The following is a 17,286-nucleotide window of genomic DNA, read 5'->3' on the forward strand; positions in this document are numbered from 1 at the left end:
TTAACTTATGGAAAGGTCTTCAATGTTTATTGAACATGAAAACACCCTGTTATCACTGCAACGCGCGGTGCTTGCTCCATCTTGGAGTTCCCTCCGGAAACGGATGATAAGGCAGGTCGAGGCTGACGTTTCCCGCAGGAGGAAAAGCTTTTTCCTCCAACGGTAAAAAAGTCGAAACGAATGAAAATTGGATTACGACCGCGGGTCTGGCAACAGTCCAGTCGGAACTCCTCTTTAACGCCGGAAGCGTGGAACTTATCTCACGTTGTCTTCTGCCTAGTCGATGTTAGTCTGTCCCGGTTTCCCAAGACGCTGAAAGCATTTTAAGATCGTTTTATATCAAAACACTGTTCGTGGAACACTGTTTAGTGATTCATTGCTTCCTTCTTACACAATTTAGTAATAGTAGGTACATAGTTAAGATCTATGTAACTAATAGGTACTTAATATGTTTTAAGGTGGATGGTCAGAGTTTAGGATTTATCGTGATGCCACAGAATGTAAGAAGCTCGTTAAAATTGTAACAGTACGATGCTGACAGAGGAAAAGCAGTTATTAAAATTTTGGCAACGTGATGTTGGCCTCGTTCTCGTTCACTTCGCGCATATCATTAGCTGGATTACCGTGATTTCGCTTCTTTGTTGTCTTTCCTTCTAAGCTGACCCTATTCAGCGACTATTCTTTCTTTTCTGTGCGTACTATTTGCTGATTTTGAATTTTCAAATTCTCAAATATTCGCTTCTACAAATTTCATTTCAATAATCTGGATACTTCCATGTATTGAAAACTTTGTTTACATCTCTAAACCATACTTCACGCTTTCCTCTAAGGGTGCAAGAACACCTATCCCAGAGCAGAGAGAAAAATCAAACCCACAGAACGCGAAAGGAAATGCGAAAAGCTGTTCGAAAAGGTCCCAAGTAAACGCACGAGTTGTCCTCGACGCGTTAAAATGCAGGTCGTGCCCACGTATCGTGCCCGTTCGTATATCGAGCATCGCCCACGTTTCGCGGTTTATGCACAGGTGCATTCTCTTCGGCGTCAGCGTGGAAAAAGCACCCACGTCTGATGGAAGGTACGACGCCTTCTTTCTTTGCCTCCGACGCGCGTGGAACGCGAGGAATGCGCGAACTTACGCGCCTCGTGGGTGGTTTACCATTAAAGAAACGACAACTCGCCGTTCTAATCATCGTTCCCCTTGGTTTACTATTTACGGATCTGAGTCGATTCTCGATGCATCAATCGGCGACCGCCAGTCGCGTCGCTGCGAGGAAATCGGCAACCACTTCCTTCGGGTCCAGATAAACGCCGGATGGGCCTCGTGTGTCACTTTTCTGCGTAACACTCGTTCTAATTGGATTCTCACGATTATATAATAATGTCATCGCGGCAGTCGTATCCGAGATCGACGGTGAAAGTGTGGCTTTTGAATGTCATCGTTTAGGGACATTTGTTATGAGCGGGTACAGGAACGGTTCAGTTTGGTGAAGTCTTTAGTGTCGACCGGTGATTTTGAAAGCTGCTGGGTGGATTTTACGTAGTGGGTAAATGTTTGTCTTGTGGAGTGGTTTTTTGTGAATGATGACTTTACGAGATTTGGATTGTCTTCGAGTGAGTGAAATTCGTGGATGGACGGAAATTAGTTGAGAGGATTGCTGGGTTTAGAAGGTACGTGGATTTTTTGTTAAAATGGAACTCCGTTTAAAATTTTGTATTTCCACTCTGTGGAAGTGTTCTTTGATTACTCGTTTTTAGTTGTTCTGGTCTGAGGCAGTTAAAGAGAAGATTTAATTTTAATGAGAAACTTCGCGAAGTAGTTGAATGGATTTTCATAAAAACAGAAGAAGAGTAACTCTTTATATCTTTAGAATCTACAGATTAATGATTTAGTATTAATATGCCAGAGTAAAAGTAGCTATTTTACTAGAAATTGCTTGAATAACTTAAGAAATAAGAAACATGTTAAATATTATGTCACAGTTATTTAAAAAATTGTTTAAAGGAGCCTGGTAATATTTTTCATTCAATATCACACGTTCAGCATTCAGTACGTGTCGTCTAAAGATATTACAAAACTCAGCGTACAAAAACGAACGCCTTGTAAACTGATGCAGATGTCTGAGTAATGCGATAACAAAAAAAGTGATGTCATCGATGTGCTCATATACTTCCTAGGAATATTCCTCTATTTTGCGAATGTTACTAAATGAAACCGGAAGTTATAACACTGATAATATGGTACACTGACTATGAGCGCGAAAAGTTGCTTAAATCTATCTAAATTTTATGTAAAATATTTGTAAATTGGTGATCAAATTGTACAAATTTCACATTTTTAAAAGTACATCAGTATGGAATAACAAGCACCCCTAATCACATAAAAAAAATAAAAACAAGATTCCAAAAAAAGCATCAATATCAATCGTAAGATATCGTCCAAAATAATTTACAATATAATAAAAAAAACTTCCTAAATTATTTCCAAGCTATCCAAGCAGAAATGACCTAGAAGCTGTCCCAACCCAACCAAATCTGGAGACCCGACTCCAAAGACCGAGTAGATGACCTCAACTACTCGGTAAGCCTCCTCGTATAAACAATATGGGGGAAATAGCATTTTGCTTCTGTTTATATGGTGTATGACAAACTTTTCACGGAATACGATACACCGTGAGCGTATCGTAGCGTAAAGCGTATTACATCATTACGTACGACGAGGCACACGGGTTCTGAATGGAGACTGGCATGACCAAATTTGGTGCGGTCTCAATTCCGTCCACGACGCGCCATGTATTTCGATGTTTTTCGAAGAACAGCTAATCTGACGATTCTGACACAACCTTTGGTCAAGATTTATGTCCATTTCGCGATTTTCTACAAGTCGATTTCAAACGATACCCAATTCTCTTTTCATTCATTATTTTCATACGATCTTTAAATGCCAGAGGTTCTTGAGAAACGAGACACGTAAGGGCTCTCCTTTTCGTGTAATATATTTTTTCATCGCGCGTGGGTTTCACTCTTCTTATTTTTAGAGGAAAGTCTGTTTATTTGGATTAGTTATTTGCATGGCGGCAGGGAAGTACGTAGCGCCCGCAGCGCCACCGTTATATTGTTATCGATTATCAGGCTATCGAAACGGTTTTTGAAATTGGGGAACACGATTGGGCCGCGATGGCGCGTAATCCAGGGTTTAATAGCTCTGGTATCTCTCAAATGTATTTTTCATTTTATTTTGGTCATTTAGGTTTATATTTTTCTATCTAGAGGAATAGTGGAAGTTACTTTACATCTATATATTACTCCATTTCCAAAAGTTATTAATGAAATTTTTTATAAAATATCATAAATATGGTATTTAGTAGTACAAATCTTGTAAGCTTTACAGATGCTCCAAATAAATACAGAATAATTCAAAGAATAATTTAATTGTTCTAAAATAAGTTATAGTATTTTAGAATTCATAATTCGTATACTCATATCGATGTAACTGAAAGGTAACTAGGAATTCAATTTTCTAAATTCAATTCCCCAAACACCAAAATCCTAAATATTCGTAATCAATGTAATATTCGCACATCATCATACAAATAATGAAATAATTCAGCAATAAGCTAATACTGAAGCCTAGTAGTCAACAGAATCATCATAAAAACGAGAAAAGAATTTTCAGTGATTTGGTAGGGTCCCCAAGGCGCCTTAATTTTTTCGCGTCGCGCGCCGTCACTGACCTTGAACGAGAGGAACGCTCGAAACTGAAACGGCGGAGTCGCAAGAGTGTTGTCGGACGTGTGGTTGTGCCCGAGAAGTGACAAATTGATTTTGTGCAACGAAAGACTGGGCCTTTCTCTATGTGTGGATATTTTTCACGGTGAGTAGAATTCCACGATCGCCCGATGAAATCGCTGGACTGCCGGTTGGCGACGATGCCGCCGGTTCTATTGATTTTTCCTTGATATCCGACAGATGGGCGTGCTGCCCTCGTTTAGAGTTTTCCGATCGTTCCTCCACGCTTTCTGGCTGACAAAACTCGTGCGGCTCGTTCACGTTCGTCAACCGATCGCCTCGACCCGCCTGTACGCATTCTGCACGATCGCGTCGGTCAGCGAGCTCGGTGCGTATTACGAGTTAACCTCAAAATCGAGGGTGAGGACCACCCAACGGGTGTCCCCCGAAGTAGCGAGGATTCACAACATCGTAGCAACGATTGACAGCTCTCATGTTTCGTCGCTCGCGTTCCCTGCATCTCTCGAGCGTTAATGCTCCTGTTTCATGTTTCTCGTCGATTTCGCGAGAATTTTCGCGCTGGCCGCCTCGACGTAGCCGTGTGCGCGCCTCCTCTTCTGTCTCTCGCGTTTCCCTTCACGTTTCGTTAAATGCGCGACGTGCTAAAACAATAGGACCCGAGAAAATCAATAGGCAGCCTGTAAGAGGTTAAATAGGGAAACCCATCTGCTACTCTCGTGTATGAGAGTTTATTAAGTTTCTGCGTTTGGTGAAATTTTTGTTCCTGCTTTTATTTGTATGCCTTGTTTCTTTCGATCAGCGGCTTTCTCTCACTCTGTCCTTCTTGTGGTCTGAGTCTAGACAATTTATTCTGGTTCTCTGGTGTGTTGACGATTGAACGTGATAACTTTCAATTCGACGCGCTTAGACGTTAATCAGTTTAGTTGTTTATTTTTATCTTGGAGGTGTGAGGGAGATTATGGGGAATTTTTGTCCCCTCGTGTTGCACTCTAACCTCTTTCACGGTGATTTATAGTGGACTTTTTTTTAATCTTCTGGGCGTTGATTAAACGTTCAGTGACCTGCTAGGCTTTATTGCTAATTAGCTCTGTTATTTTTGGGGTTTGAGATAACGGTACATTCTAAAGAATTCGATCCTTGTTTTATGACTCTGTACCTCTGTTTATTGAAGTACTACATGCACTACCACTTGTAATTAGTTCCTTGTGTGTTTTTTTTTCCAGTAAGATTTTTATATTTTCAGTATGTCATAATCTCTTTTTCATCGATCACTGTTAGGTTTACCAGTATTATTGACCTTGGATTAATGCTGTTTTTTTACTTTAAGAATCTCTTGAAGGAATTGTTTCATATTTTCTAGAGCTTCTAATAAAACTGTAACTCATCGAATAGTGTTAGATTTCCGTTCTTTGAAAACTGCCTAAGTAAAGTTGATTTGGTTCTTTTGCGGTCTTTTGACGGACCACTTCATAGGGATTTTTGACACCAAGCAAAAGATTCACTGGGCCGCGATATTCGATTAAATTTTACTCCAGATCACTCGACTACCTATATTTTTGTCTTTTTATTTTCAACGCGCGATTTTTTTTACAGAATTGGAGTTCAATAAAAAACGCTGTTAGGTTCAGCCGAAAAAATTTAAAAATAGTAATACTGGAAAAAGGATTTTTCGGTTTCACCAAAATTTCGGAAACCTTTTATTCCCTTGGCAATAATAGGAAGAGAGAATCACAGAATCAAACATGTTCTATGCATCGCGAAAATAAAAGTCGATTCGAGTTCCATCGAAGGGGAACAGATTCTCCGTGTTTGCGGTGAAGCACTCGCGGATTTAGAGTTCTTAATTCGCGCGGTGCGTGACCGACGCTCCTCCGCAGATTTATTTCCGTGGAATTGAGCCAGACTCGCAATTTAATTACCACGATCCACTTGAAGTCTGTTGAAAAGCTGGCTTTAAGGCTTCATTGAATTTATCCGAAATGACGATCTTTATTTTCCTGTTCGGGGCATGTAAAATGACGGTGGATATTTATCCATCCATGGCTTTTCGTTCCTCTTCGAAGGCAGATCTTGGTTTAGATATCCTGAATCGATTAAATTGCTTGTACCTCTTAAAAATCACTTTCTCTTTCTGTTTAGTAGAAAGATTCGTTTCTAGATTTTTTCTTAATTGGCGCCATTTTTAAATATCCCATAAATCATGGATTAAATTGAATTTCTCTTGAATTTCGTATGTAGATTAGTCTTAAAACTCAACTGACGTATTAGGTATTAAGTTATTAGTCAACATATTTCCAAACCATCTCTGTATACCCCTAAACAAGTACCAAAAGAGCGAAAAGCTAGGGTTGAATCGTCTTTCAGTCCCACGATGATTTGCAACCCCCAGCACCCGAATTAGAGAGCGTTCGATTCCCGTTGTCATTGCATCCTGACTCACCGAAAGTGCGCGCGTCTGGAAAGTACAGTTCCGGTTCGAGCTGTATAAATAGAAGCGTGCGTATGACCAGTGCGTGTGTAACGCTGGATGCTTGAAAATAGAAGCGCCACGTCCTTCGTGTATGAATTCTGTACGCGCAGGCATGTGCATGGGTTAACGAGACGAGCTCCGTATGCGCACGTGATTCCACGAAAATCATAATAGAGCACGTTGCAGGCCTGCTGCCAGCAACGATGCACCACCAGCGCGAGATTCGATTTCGTCATCGGCGTTGCGAGATGAAATGCTTCATAAGCTTTCGAAGAAACAATCTTTGGTCGCCTGCGAATGATTAATCACGTTGACCGTGAGCTTGTGTAGGATATCGCGGTGTAAGCTTTGATTTATTCACAGGCAACCAGACTGATTAAGGGACTTGTACAGTGATTTCGTTTCGTGTAGAGTTGTGGATTTAGGGAGTAGGGGAATGGAGGGAATAGTGGAAGTCAAATTATTAAGTTATCGATTTCCTGTGGTTAATGATTTCTAATTAACTTTGAAAAATTACTTTGAAAATTGGAGTTACACATCTTCGGTAGTGTTTCTTTTGATATACAGTACATCTTAGCGAGATGTTTTTTACTTTAAATTAAACTAGACCAAAGTTGGAGATGTTAATGCAATGAGCAATTAATCCTTGACACTTTTTCCAAGTTTGTCGTACTAGTTATGAAGAACACGCTTCACCATGAAAGTTCTGATATTTACCTAGGAGACTGCTCTTCTGTATTAGCAATACGTCTCTACTTTTTTCCACAGTGCATTTGAAAAACATCCCCTTTAATCATATTCGATGTCTATGCACACGTGGAGATGTATTCTAAGAACGCACCTACACATGCCGCCAAATATTTCCGTATTTTCTATTCGAAGGTTCGCAGCAATCTCGAGTAATCATGCAATTTCACGGTCGTTTGCTCCTATCTTTACCCCGTCAGATTTGCCTCCTTTTCGATGGCTTCGTTTCTATCGAAGGAAACAAACGACTTCGTTACTGGATCGCTACGATGATTGAACGACATCGAGACAGCATGAACACTTGCTGCCTGTTATACGCCTTATTACATTTAATTTTAATTAACAGATATAATGTCGAGTATTGAGTGACATTAAAATACTCGAAACTTATAATACTTGCAAAGATAAAAATTCAATGTATTGGAGTGATTGAAAGATAGCTATTCGAATTTTGGAGCTTAGGGAAAGTCATTCAATCTCTTACGTTCCAAATTTAATTCCTTTGGTAACTAGTTTCTTTCTTGAATTTTAATAGTGTGAATATTGGTAACAGTGAATACAGATATCCTGGTTATTTTTTTTGTGAAATGATGAATCTTTTTTAAAAGAATTTTTTAATATAGAAGAATATATGTTCAGTACGTTATTACGTATGATGTATACTTAGCAACACGCGAAATTTGAGCCAAATCGTTGACCCAAACCTGCAGTTCCTCATTAGAAGTTACTGTGTATACGTGTACTTAAATTGCACAGCGTACATAATTTTCGTTCGCTGGGTTTGTCATGTAAAAGCGAACTCAGCTTCGCTACGAAAGGACCAGCGTCATTTAGGTAACGACAGGAATAAGAAATGCGAAAAATCGAAAGCAGATGTGACTTTACCTGAACAACAACGGGTTAATGAAGTAGAAATAAAACGAAGGCGAATCGACAAGGGGGAACTCGTGATTCATTTCCATTCATTTTCATACGACTTTACCAGGGCTATGCAAGGCAAAACTGTATTCCATTATCGTTTGTTGAGAACTTCCAATTTTTGTTTTCAATTTATTTCTAATTGAAGTTTTAACCCTCCTCACTACTCATACATTAAAATCAAAGAAAAAACGAAACAACTTTTTTTCTTATACTTTAAATAAATTCACAGTTAACGAATGCAAATCTGGTGAAAATTCGCACACGCTATAGACCAAAAGCTTGGAATTAAATTGAATTTGGCTGGAATCAGAATGGAGTAGGACTGTGAAATATTGAACAACTAAATATTTGATTTATCCTTAATAAGTGAATAAAGGGAAAAGAAGTAATGGTTCCATAAGACTCCCATTGTTCCATCATTGTTCCATCGCGTATGGGTTTCCGTTATGGCTCACCTGTTTCGTCATATGTCTTGTCTCAATTTTCTTCGCAGATAGTCCCATCCCCAGGGTCGATCCGTCCGTCACATTTAATCCAAGATCACCCTTGTTTGCGCAGTTCTAAGTTACAACGCGTCTAATGGACTATCCGCACATTCAGTCAAGGCACTTCCATCCCGTGTCATCGATTCAATGGACGTCCGCGTTCTGCGCATAAAAATAACTATGATTCTATGTTTACACAACTTATTAGAAGATTTTACCGCGTCGAGAATCGGGGTGGAACGTATCGGCTTATGTTTCGGTCCTACACAAAAGTAATCCCTTCACCTTTTAACAGGATCACATCTCGCGTAGCCCTTGCCACTAAAGTGTCCCCGAAATTCCTTGTTTGACGGTATTCTTCTCGTTTAGGCCAGTAGAAGCTATTGATTCTGGGAGAAAATTGTCTCGAAAGCAAATTCTCATTATTTCTGTTTGGATAAACTTTATTGAATATTCGAGGGTGATAAATGTTAGTTATATTATTTTTTCACTGGTCGAAACGAAATAGCTTTTTTATAATATTATTCTTTGTTAAAGAGTACTCTATTTTTAATTGCAAAGGATGTTCAGGTGAAAATCTAGAAGGTTTAAGGTTGCCCAGAATTGAGTATACACTCATTCTAAATAGATTCATACCGATTAATAACCAAGATTATATTCAGCAATGAAACATCAATCCCGTCAGAGTGTCTATACATAGGCCAGAATGAACCATTAATCGCAAAATTCTGTGGAAACGCGCAAGACATTTCCTAGGGGTGGATAGGGTGACGCTGAGGGTCGATGAAACAGGACATGTCGATTGATCGGGTTTACAGCCGTTTATGATTCTCTCATAACGTCGCTACGTGTGCAACAAGCCCATTATAAGATTACGCGTTATATGAGCGCGGCTGGTCTTTTCGGTTAGACTTTTATTAGTTGTCTCTCGCCACCTTCCTCGGCTCAATAGGCCCTTTATTGCATATTGTTCAGGCGGTCGTTTTGTCGACTGTATATCGCTAGAGCGGCACTCCAGCCTTTCGTAGTTGCAACCTCTCGAAATTGTAGACTGTCGACAATAGTTTTCAAAGTGTCCTAACTTTTTAAGTTTAAAGTCTGTATGGGACATGGACCTGTGTCTCGGCTGTTGGCTGATGCCCGCACGTGCTACAGGCCATGTGTTTTTAATGTTGTATTCCTGTGCTCATAAAATTTGTCATATGCAATTGAAGTGGACACGTTTTTGAAAGATTCGAGTCTTTGGAAAGATTCTGTCCGAGTGGGTGTCATGTTAGTCATATTTGTATCATGGCTGAGGGGTTAAATTCAACCCTGATGAAATCGATTCTAATTTAGTAACACAATTTGTCGCTAAAGATATTCAACGCTTAGGAAGTATAAAGGTTTCTGAATTCCTTTGCGCCATTGGTAATAGACAAAGTGTATTACATAACTAGAATCAGTTCAATGACTTCAGTGGTATTGGTTCAGATTTATTCATCTTCGAATGTTTTGAACGAAAAATTTTATTCCAGTGTTTTGAGTTGGAAGATATCTTCACAGATATCTCTGTTTGCACTTTTTCAGCTAAATATAAAATACTGTTATCTTTCTTAGAATGAAGTATAGTGACTACTCTGTTACAACATATATTACTTATGATTTAATTCGAACACATTTCATCGCTATCTGCAAGTTTTCCACTTTTAATAAGTTAATAGTCCGAAACAAAACTGTTGAATCTCCAGACACGCAGACATTAATGCTAATACTTGCCTGACTATTAGAGCATCATTTTGGTGTAAAACCTCGTCGATTTTGCGCTCAATCTGCAGGAGGCACCAATATCAAGTACTTCTATCTATTCTAACACGCGGAAACGATGGTACAGTCTTCAATAAACGAACACATGTTGCAATATTTATTTGCGATAAAAACATCCTCAGAATAGATATAATCTCTTCGTGAATAGTCAATTTACAGTACCTACATAGACAAGATTCGATGTCTAGTATAGCTTCTGTGCCTGAATGCCATGATTGCATTCACTACCAGTAGCACTAGTTCAATTCATCCAATCAGTACCATTATCAAATTATCAATACCCATATCAGACTCAAAACGCTCAAGTTCAGTACTAGAACTTGTTGAGAGTCTAAATACAAAAATGAAATCATTGAAAACGAAAATTATTTCAGTTTCTCGCTTCTAAAGCCAAAGGGGTATTCTCAAGAGGCCACCCTACAAATACTGTAAAACCTATAAAAAGAAATAAATACTTTCCACCCTCAAAGCTCAGAAGTGTCTCCAAAACGACCTAGCCTTTCCATCTCAAAATCAAGGAAACGCCACAAGTTTCGTTTTCAATGTTCTCTTAATCCTGGAAGTAGCCTGCGTGTGTGAACAGAGAGAAAGAGGTAAAGGGGTTGGGTCGTGGAGGAAGGAGAGAGTACGTGTGTGTACATGTGAGAAATAGAATCTCGAACTCTCATTGCGACACGTAGTTACATGTACGTGAATATCGTGGAGGTGGGAGGGCGACGGGGGACCGAGATGTGTAGGTATATGGAGCCAACATCACCGGAGCGTCTCGGCGTTGGAGGCGCCAAAGCGTCGCGGCGCCACCCCCGGCGCCCGTCATAACGCCGCCAGCACCCTCCTCCCCCGACTTTCACCGACTCTTCCCTACCTCCTCCACCCTCTGTGTCCCCTATCTTTCTTTGTTCCCTTTGCTATCCTCCTTCTTTCTTGAATTCTATCCTACCCACCCCCACCCTCTACTACATCCTGTTTTTTTTTTTTATTTATTCTTTCCCCCTATGGCCTCCTTTCACCATTCTTCTCTTGTATTTTTGTTCAATTTTTTTGTTTAATTTACTCACACCCCCTTCCTCGTTGACTTTCATACTTTATCTCCTTTTTGCGCGATGTTACTCGCTTGGTTTTACCCATTGGTGTTTTTTCTTTTTTTTTATCTCGCGTGGGTGTTTTGTGTTTTCTGTCGTACATCTTCTTTGGGTCCTTGTGCAAGGTATCAGGAATCTAGGGGTTTGGGAGATAGTTGATCAACATTCGTGAAGGTTATTTAATTGAGAATTTAATCAGGAGTGTGCAGGGTTTAGTTTATTCCTCTCGAATTCCTCTCCCTTAATTCTTCTTTCCTTGTTTTCGCCAGGATCTACTGCAGCATTCTAACATTTCCGAAAATCTCGGTGGCGCCGTCTCGCCTGTTGTCCACCCTTTCGCGAAAATGGAGTGCTCTGGCCCTCTGACGGTTTTAGCCGATCCGCAAACTCTCTAGTTTGACGATTCTTTTTCTTTTCGTTCCTTCCAGTCTTCTCTACGTCACGTGCCAGGACGTCGGGTTGCGCAACGTTCGGGGGATAAATTATTTCAATGTAGTGCACTCCTCGTATGTAAATAATTCTATCTGGTAAAACTAGTTTAGTAGAAAAATCGTCAGTGATGCATAAGATGCTTACCATTGATTACTCAAATGGGGGATAAATACTGAAGTCTTTGCAATCAGTGAACTTTTACTAATGAAATTTTCAGCAAATCTACCCCTCCATAGACCAATTAGTCACTTGGATCGACCTTGTGCTGTTACTACTCATTTTCTAAAATTAAATGTAGGACAAGTTGAAATGTGTTTTCAGAGCTTCAATTGGATCACATAGATTAGTTTTTAGAAAAGATTTCACCTAAGTGTTTAACAACCCTGTCATTATTTTCCATCTCTTACCAAACAGGTCCCCACTTTCTGAACAGCGTGTTTGATGCATAATTCGATTATCTTTGTCAGTTTGCAGAAGGGCCTGAGGAACGAGCTGACGACGAACAAGCCGCAGTTTTCAACACACAGCGACCACACCCGAGCACGCACACACGAGGAACGAGGGACCGCGACGTGAGAAAGAAACGAGGAAGCTGTAAGTACCCAGAGTCATTCGAGTGGTTGCTTCCGATTTGCAAATCGCGCCCAGGCCTCAGCCTTACGTCGGGATTCTCGTAAAACTGCACCCGTTTCGCGCCTCCCCCCTCTGCCCTTTTCGCCTCTCTTGCTCGGTATGAGTCAGACGAATCGTGAAAGTGTCTGCTACCCCCGCGTTGTCATAAACCCACCCCTGTGTTCGTCCACGAGTTTATCTCTATTCCGCGAGACACCCGGCCGAAAAGCTTCTTCCCTAACTCAATATGGAATACTTCTGGCCCATAAGCCCGAAAACGCGATACTTAATTGCGACAAATATGGCCCGTAAAATTTGAATAGGCATGCCGTGATGACCAAGGGACGCTGGGGCCGGATGCACCTTCGTGCACACCCTTGCTTAATGCTCGATTTTAGAGGGTGAGCCTGTGATGGTGGTTCGGTGGTTGAAATATTTGAAAGTGGTAGGATGTATTAATTCATTCGGGTTTCCGAGTGCTTGAAGATCTTTCTATGTTTAATTTTATCTATAGCTTGGGGTCTAATTCCTGTAATTTTAAGTTGCAATAGGTGCAAAGGCATTCAAGAAAATTTGCATACTGTTTTGAGTGATCAGAAAATCGTTCATTCGACTAGAAACTCGGGATATATCTTTTTTTAGAATACAGGGGAAGGCTTGCATTCGGTTTAATGTTTGTGGAGAAGTTGACTTACACGTGCGCCTCGTTTAGAGCTCCAATTATATTAATAGGTTCGAACTTTTCTTATGGTACTTTCCATAAATCAAGCTGATCTTATCTCTCTCCAACGACCCATTCTGAACGGTGACAAAAGTCGAGGATCTCCATTGACTGATTCGTCCGTATCTCGTTGAATTATCTTTATTCTCTTGTTTGCGGACGGCGCAGTCCACGCATCTGCCGAGCTGCAGCCTCGGTGCAGTTGCATTGATTTCGATCGTGCGTTGCGCTGAACAGACACAGTACTTAGTCACGATTCTGCTTTATCTACTATGCAGCAAAACAGTGCGTCACATTTTCAAAAAGCTAAAATTATGACCTATTGAAATTCTACAAAATAGAATTAATTTTTTCAAATAGAAACAAATGAAACTAAAAGAGTTTTCTAGTTTTTAGAGTAATTCGCCATAGAATAACCTTATTTAATTCAGTATCTCACGCTATCCTATTTTTTTGTCTCCTCCACTCTGCTCAGTGACATTTGTGAAATGGTCAAAACACAAATGCCCGAAAAATAGCAGTTGCACCACGTTTCCCAACTTGGTGATCTTAACACAAACGCAACACGACACGCTGATTTATGGTGAACCAGGACACCACCCAGAATTCGCGAGTCTCGGTGGGGCTAAACGAGCAGCCAATAGCGATGGCCCAGACATTTTGGCGCCGATAGATAGGGGCCGTTATACAAAGTCGTCTACCAGCAAACAAGTATCGCGCTATGTCTGATCTATACACTGCTTCCGGCCTCGATGACAACTAGGCGGAAGCTGGGATGGCGAGTTTACGCAATCCAGAGACCTTGCCTTGTCCCCTACTTCTTTTTTGCCCTTTCGCGATCGTTAAACTCTCACTGGCCCCTTTTTTCGGGATTTGAGATTCTGCAGAGGATCATGAAGAAATCAGATGACCTTTCTTGATCTTCCCTTTTAAGTAATTGTGACACCTTCCACGTTGGGAGATAAATGCATCACTGAAGCATGGGAATGGGGTCTTTTAATGTGACGTATCGGTATAGGTAATTAATTCTGAAATTGGATTACCATAGAAGACACTAGAAATTTATCGAATCCTCAACTTCAGTTTTCTAAGAAAATGAGGCTCCATGGAGGACACTTTAATTTGACCCTTTGGATTTGTTTTATGCTTTGAATCATTTTTTACTCGACCCTGCCTGCCATGTGTTTATATGGAAAGAGACACTTTGGGAAAGAAAATTTTGCATTAGAAGGCAGGCCATATGGATTCTGGGTGGTAAGTTCGGATCGACAGGCGCGTTGTCAGTGCGATTAATCGAACGATAAGTTCGACTGTGTACGGAGAGAGTGATTGACGCTACCACGATAAGGCTTGATGGCTCCGCGAGGGACAGTCCAATCCAGAAAATAAGAGAGACGGAAGGAGTGAACAAAAACCGAGGAAAAGGGATACTCGCTGCGGGGTTCCTCAGCCTTGTCCCTGAAGGAAACCACCCCCCGTGCTGCTTTTTCTTTCCCTGGGTTCTTTTTATCCCCTGGCTACCTCGCGTAATAGAATAAACCGTATTCACCCTTGTCGTGTTTTGCAATTGTTTTGGACCACCTTGTGGTACCTTCAAAACTCTTTCGTTAGCTGCCTACTACCGAGTTTTCGTTTTTTGGAGTAACTTCAGTAGAGATTTTATGGAGCTGTGATTTTAGTCTTATGTATGTCAGGATTAAGAGATTATAATTTCGAGTGTCTTTATTAAGTAATTATAGTAAGTGAATTATGGGATTTCACTCCGATTAATGCAGTTGGTACGAAAAGAGGATTAAGAATGAGCAAATAATATCTAATTGAGTTACTTATCTGTCAGTTTCAGTTGATTATTAAGGTTCCTAATGTTAGATTCTAATAATATCGAAGGTGAATAACATCTGAAATAAAAGAAGATAAAGTCTCTTCTTTCCAAAATCAGTTCAATTTTCCATACCTCCAATAAACATCATTCTGAATTCTGTAAGCTGATTGGAGATAAAGAAAATAGAAAATTGAAGGAAAATCGTAGAGGTCGATTCAAATCCTATTTAAACAGAGCAAGGTGTTATCCTCCCCATACTATTTTAGAAGCATTTCTCAGGAAATTAACTAGCCTACACAAACCGCGAATTGAAGCCAGAAAATGAAGGAAAAATTGAAGGAGTAGTCTTTCGATACAAGATTCTAGAAGCAAGAAAAACTCTGATCCCCGTGGTGTTTTGTAAGCATCCATGGTCAGCTCCCTGACTTCCGAACGAAAGTGCCGCTGCATAAATTGCCTGTACATCTCAATTCACCCCCCGGGATGGTGACCATTCTCTTACACGTCGTGCTCCTGAGTGACACACTCCCACCCTCGGTAGGTGACCTCCCTCCTGCGGACTCGCATTACCATCCCTTTGCGCGGTCATCCCACCCCTCATCTGATAGGGCTCGATTTTCGTCGAACCTTTTGTGCGCGTGCTTGTTTAAATGCGACCCCAAGAAAATTACGGAAATTGTTATGAAAATTTCCTGTCGAGCCCCGCTCGCACCTCCTTCCCCTTTGACGGGAGATTAATTAGATGGATGGTCGCCTGGAATCAATCATTTCCGGATCTTCTTCAGGTATAGGTACTTTCTTAGGTGAATTAAATTGCAGTACATGCACCTGTTTATATTTCGAAATTTTTTGGCAAAGGCACATAAAGCGTGGTTGTATTTGTTAGTTTCACAGTGTTCTCAGAATCCCACTCACGCTATTATAAACAATATTTCTACGACAATAGTATTGACCTACACTGTCTGTATTATCTTTCAACTTCCTCTCTGTATTACTGTGTCTATTATCTTTTACCTTCCTCAACACGTTCTTCACTTAATCAAAGTCCACCACTTCCTCTTCCTCTTCTCAATCCTTTACCCCTGCTCAGCGCCAAACTCCCGTTTTAATTTTTAATGACAGAAAAACAAAAAGTTAGTAGCAGAAAGACAACTATTATTAACCAGAATTTCAACAGACCCGTTCCCATCGTTGTCTGTGTGTGCCATGATACTCGGGGGGGGGGAGGCTGCAGGATGCCGTCTGCTCGGTGGGGGTAGAAAGAAAACTACCACCATCAGCGTCGACCAATCCCCGTGGCTGGTCGACGGTGGTGTATCAGCGCATGTGCACCCTCCGGTGGTGTCTTTGGTTTGGGTACCGCGCGCAAGGCCGCAGACCTATCACTTCTTTGGCGACAGCCGTCGGGGTAACATCCTTGTTCTCGTCCTAGTCCTCGTCCTTGCATCATCCCCTCGGCACACCGTATCACCACAGCACCAAGTCCATTCTCAACCTTCTCCTATTTTCAACTCGCCTCTTCCCTTGCTCCTTTTTTTTTTCTCTCTCTTCCTCGTGTACTCCACCTTTGGTGGGAGCTCACGTTGACCCTGACTAAACTGGCAAGTTCACGCGTCAGTTGGCTTGTTTTCTTCTCGGCGAACGCTGACGGGGTTCCTTCGCTACGCGAGTGAATCCTCGGCTTTGCATCTGCTGTTCATCTGTCACTTCCAAGCTTTCCTGCTTCTTCACGGACACCTCGATCCCTGGAATCTTCAGTTTTGGTTCTTTCTCTGTTCGAGGTAATAGTTTCTATTTCCTGCTTTGTTTCTCCTGGACCCTACAGTAGTTGATTTTCTCAGTTGGAAAATTTGTAGTCTTTGGTTCTTCTGAGTCAGCCTTTGTTCCGAGTTCCTTAGAAATTGTTGCTTCGTAGAGTTCGTGTTTCAAAGTGCCTTGTAAATATATTTGTTTCTTTTACAATATCGAGGTGTCGATTTATCCCCCTTGATTTGAATTGTATTTTGAGTTCACTGTCACTTTCTGTTCGTAATTGGTGCGCTGCAGGGCTGTCGCACCTGGACAACCTCTCCCGTGCCTTAGATTGCCGTCCATCATCGAACTCGTGACAATAAGCGAACGCTTTCACACATCCCACGACTCTCTGCGAGCCTCGCAGACAGTCGGTCGGAGCCTTAACCGATCTGTGATCTTTTCTGAACTCGGGGATCTCGAGCGATCTTTGAACGGAAAAACAATTCAGTCTAGAAATCCCCCTTCAGTTGTCGAGCTTACTTCGGAGAACTGGCTTCGTGCCCGCCACGAGCCGTTTGCCTTAATTCGAGTTTAAGGGGTCGTCGAAAACTCGGCCCAGCCTTTCTCTGATCCTTAACGAAATTCGACGAAAACCTCGTCCGTCCCTCCCTGTGCCTTCCAAACCCTCGCGAAAACTTCTACCCTTG

At 41.2% G+C, this 17,286-nt stretch overlaps 1 protein-coding gene across 3 annotated transcripts in view; it reads left to right on the forward strand.

The window, feature by feature from the left end:
- Window positions 1-3,758: 3,758 nt before the first annotated feature.
- Window positions 3,759-17,286, forward strand: part of Rhea (Talin_middle and talin-RS domain-containing protein rhea) — a 43,039-nt gene continuing 29,511 nt past the window's right edge. For all 3 annotated transcript variants that reach the window (XM_076386267.1, XM_076386268.1, XM_076386271.1), the window contains exons 1-2: window positions 3,759-3,871; window positions 12,158-12,284. The gene's annotated coding sequence lies outside the window, so the exon portion shown is untranslated. The remainder of the gene's footprint in view (window positions 3,872-12,157; window positions 12,285-17,286) is intronic.

This window comes from Calliopsis andreniformis, chromosome 9, assembly GCF_051401765.1.
Source record: "Calliopsis andreniformis isolate RMS-2024a chromosome 9, iyCalAndr_principal, whole genome shotgun sequence".
NCBI lineage: Eukaryota > Metazoa > Arthropoda > Insecta > Hymenoptera > Andrenidae > Calliopsis > Calliopsis andreniformis.